Raw genomic sequence first — 4,234 nt, 5'->3', positions numbered from 1 at the left:
CCCCCCCCCCCCCCCCCCCCCCCACACACACACACACACAAACCGTTTAAAGAAGCGGCCTGCTGAATGAAACGTATTCTTTCTCAATTAAGGACTGGAAAAAAAGACTTTTCCTCCTTCTGCTGCTGATTCCGCTGACTCGCTGCTGCAGCCAAAACACTTCTACTGTATTCTACTCTTCAGGTCTGAAATACTGAGAGAGCTTTTATTACAAGCACGGCATCTTTCTGTCACTTACGCCACACTTAATAAATCCGTCACATGCACTGTTAGTCTCCAACAGTGCTTATGAACATGAGTAAGACCTGGGACTATTAACTTTTTACAGTTATAAAGCTGTCAGTCGATCCATTCAGCATCATGCAGAGTGCCTGGCGCATTCACGGGATCAATAAAACATGGAAATGCAATGACTTTAAATGTCTCTCAATCAAGAGAATTGTCCTGCAGAAGTGTCTGATGAGGACTGTAATCATGGACTGTGTCAATTCCTCAAGTCCATTGTGTGAAATAACTTTAAAGTGTGTCGATTTAAATAATTGTATGCGGTTATTGCGCTGATCTGACGGAGCTCTGTGCGTCTTTCCTCCGGACAAATAGTCCGTGTGGAAGGTTCTGATGAGTGACTCGTTTAGCTCTGTAAGTGTTGCAAAACACAATAAAAACAACTCGTCCTTAAATTAAGCCGCAGATTCACTCCTGAAACCCCTGTTTAAAATGACAAAACGTGGATTTACAATGCAAATGAGCGATCCTGGTAGGTGGAGAAATAGACCTTAGGCTACTGCGCCTTATTATAAGACTGTGAGCTGTTTTATGAAAACTCATGGAAGAAAGTGGAACTAACTCGCTCTAATAACAACATAAAGCTTCAAGTAGCCTAATTAAACGTGAGACTTTTAGTCGCACTCTATAACCCACAATCTAAAGTGAATGAAACAAAGCTGTCGGTCTAGATTCACTCACCTTTCCTGCCGGTCTGTCCATGGAGCGATGACTGGCACTAAGGGGGTGGGGGGGGTCACTCCTTATCCCAGTCGATTCGAGTGAATATTGAAATCCTCATTTGAGGCTCTGGTGTCTCCGCTGTATCCTTTCCTAGAATCAGTCTGTGAGCGGGTGATGTGTATCCACCAGAAAAACGAAGTCGATCTTATAAATCCATCAAAAGCAGCTCCTTGGAACAGGAACGACAGCTGCCGCGTTCTCCTGGTGACCGGGGGAGGTGTGAGTCCCTCTGGGCAAAGTCCACTGCAGCCCGGCCACTCAGAGGGCTAAATCCATGGAGAGAAAACGGAAAACACGGAGCGAGACTAGTGGATTAGCCCCAAAACTTGTCCTTTTTCGCTGTGAAAATGTTGAAAAAAAGTCGATGTGGCGAGTAAAAGCGATTAATAAGAGGGTGGTAGTAACGTGTCCCCGTAGTTCAGAGTCCCCTCTTGGTTAAACTGCAGCCTTGGATCACTCTTTACGTGCGTCTTTACGCAGAGCTCCTGCAAGCTCTCCTCTTCTCGGCGGTTAGATAAGAGCTCTGGCGCTCAAATGTTGGAGATCAGCCTCCTCGGTCCCGTTTCCCTTCGAGAGCAGAGAGAGAGAGAGAGAGAGAGAGAGAGTGCGTCCTTCACCCACCAGCCCGTGTACAGCACTCTGCTGCCTGTCCGGACTGCAGTCACAACAACAATGGTCTGAGAGCGGCCGGGAGGAGGGAGGAGAGAGAGAGAGAGAGAGAGAGAGAGAGAGAGAGAGAGAGAGAGAGAGAGAGAGGAGGGGTGCGCTTCTGTTACCCCCACACTGAATACACCCCTTATCCCTCCAAAGAGCTGGCACATAAAACCCAAGACGCCTCTCCCTCTTTTCCACATCTTGCTTGAACGTGCCTGAAATCAGAACACCCTTCACTGTTTTGTGCGCAAACGTATCTTTATTAAAGTGTCTCCTACAGTGCGCGAGCGCGTGCCAAATTAACCACATACACTGTTTTTTTTGCCTCATAATTTATTGCGGGTTCATTGTCCTTTATGCAAACAGAGCATTGAGGCCTCTTTTAGAAGACGCATTCAATTAGCAGTGAGTGAATGCTGTGAATTGCATCCGTGTTTTTAATTGCATCAGTAAAGGAGCAGGAGCGCGTAATCCCATTAGCTGCAGCAGGGAATCAAGATCAGGACTGTTTTTAATAAGCTAAACACTCTGAGCCTTCATGTTGAGCTAAGACCCTCGTGGTAATGTCTCTCCAAGGCTGCTTTTTGATTCACAGAAAAAGAAACACGAAAAGCAAGTTATTACAGTATTACAGTTCTTACAGTGACACATCTGATGATGAAGATAAAGTGATAAACACGTGACCTCATGAGTAATATCACTGACTCTTCACTTTTTCTCTTCTTTCTCACTTCAGTTTATAAATGGAAGACAATACATCTTTCTGTGTCTCACCTTGATGGTTTTTAATGCTCAGTCTTCTGAAATCCAGAAGCAAAAGAACAACAAATAAAAGAGAAATACTAAACCCTTTTCACTGTCTTTCTGTTGTTGTTTTTTCAGTTTAAACTCTGTGATTGTTGGATAGCAGAGCAGGAACGTGTTAGGTTTCGTCTGTCAACGGTAAAAGACATCGGCACGTTCCTATGATATTCAAAATGTAAACATAATCCGCAGACAGAAGATAAAACTCCACATCACACACACAAAACACAGTCAGCTAACTTGAATAAATAAGTAATACGTGAAAGACAAGGGACGAGGGTTTCTAAAGTTCAGATAAAGTCAGGATATGTTTTCCAAACCTCTTCTTTCCTGTTTCTATTTCTGTGCCTCCCTGTTATTAAAGTATGGCTTTTGGAGAATTTGATGGATGCATTTGTCATCACTACATAAGTGAGGGGATATTATTTTGGCATATTCAGAATGCACTACACGGCCAAAATGCCATCCACAAAGACATCCAATGAAGGACAATCTTAATGCTACAACATACAGTCATTATTTAGAGAAGAATGGGTTTCTAACTGTGTGCTAGACCATGCCAGTAAATTCATTTCAGCCTCAGAGAAACCCTTCAAAATTACTGTTTCTGCCTCTGCAGGACAGCTTCTATTGTGAAGAGAGACAGGAAGTGCTGAGGAAAGAGAGAGAGCTACACAGGCCCCCAGGATGGAAACAGGGTTGCATGATACCGGACACACCAAGAAATGTTTGACTAGAAGCTAAAACACTCTGCCGACTTCAAAATAAAAGTTCCAGCTGAACCATGAAAAGAAGCTGAACACTGGTTTTTGATCAGAGTCAGTGTGAGTGTGTTTACACAAGATTTTTGTGTGGAAATAAATGCCAGATTTGACCTTTGACCCTTTGCGGTGCTACTGCAGTTCATACAGGGCTTAACAGCGAAAGTCAAAGTACACAAATAAACGGGGAAGAGTGGAAGTCATAAAGCTGATAAGAGCTGTGCTAAAACAAGGGCCAGCCGAGATGTGTGTGAGTCATACCTGCACTGTGTGTGTGTGTTTGTGTGTGTGTGTGTGTGTGTGTGTGTGTGTGTGTGTGTGTGTGCGTGTGTGTAGCCTGATAAATTTGGCCTTACCTGTGTTTTGGGAGGAGAGGGGAGTGTTAATGTTATTGTACCTTGTTGTTGTGCTAATGAGACACAGGTGGGATTGCAGCCGCCTCAATTGTCTTACGCACACACACACACACACACACACACACACACACACACACACACAAACACACACATATAAACACACACTATAAAGGGATCACACTTTAGCACAATGCCATTTGATACACAATTATTTCTCATAATAGAAAGCTATTGCTACAAAGTTTAAAAGTATAAAATAAGACCCATAGTTGCCAATAGTTTGAGATAAGGAACACCAGAATGCATTGCAAACCACATTAAATGTATCAGCTGACAACAATCAGTATTGTGGTTGTAGGAGTTGAAATCTAAATAATTCTCACAAGCATAACAGTGAAAAGTGAACTAAGGTTGTGTATATTTGTGGAAGACAGTAATTGCCAATGAACAAGCTGAATGTAAACATGAATGTGATAAATGTACACGCATAATGAGTAAAAATAACAGAAGTAAAAACAGTTATCACACAGTAGGTACAATTATTTAAAGAAGGCTTTAGAGTAAACTGACAAATGATGATCTCAGAGCTCAAGAGTTCAAAAGTTCAGAAGTCTTATTGATGTGCGTGTGGGACGAAGCTGTCTGTGAGCC

The 4,234-nt window shown here is 43.0% G+C and overlaps 1 protein-coding gene across 1 annotated transcript in view; it reads right to left on the bottom strand.

The window, feature by feature from the left end:
- The window catches only part of fgfr4 (fibroblast growth factor receptor 4), a 19,043-nt gene extending 17,430 nt beyond the window's left edge, over positions 1-1,613 (bottom strand). The window contains exon 1 of the mRNA XM_034889758.1: positions 967-1,613. The gene's annotated coding sequence lies outside the window, so the exon portion shown is untranslated. The remainder of the gene's footprint in view (positions 1-966) is intronic.
- Positions 1,614-4,234: the final 2,621 nt, after the last annotated feature.

This window comes from Etheostoma cragini, chromosome 13, assembly GCF_013103735.1.
Source record: "Etheostoma cragini isolate CJK2018 chromosome 13, CSU_Ecrag_1.0, whole genome shotgun sequence".
Lineage (NCBI taxonomy): Eukaryota > Metazoa > Chordata > Actinopteri > Perciformes > Percidae > Etheostoma > Etheostoma cragini.
This window is presented reverse-complemented; position numbering and strand designations above follow the sequence as displayed.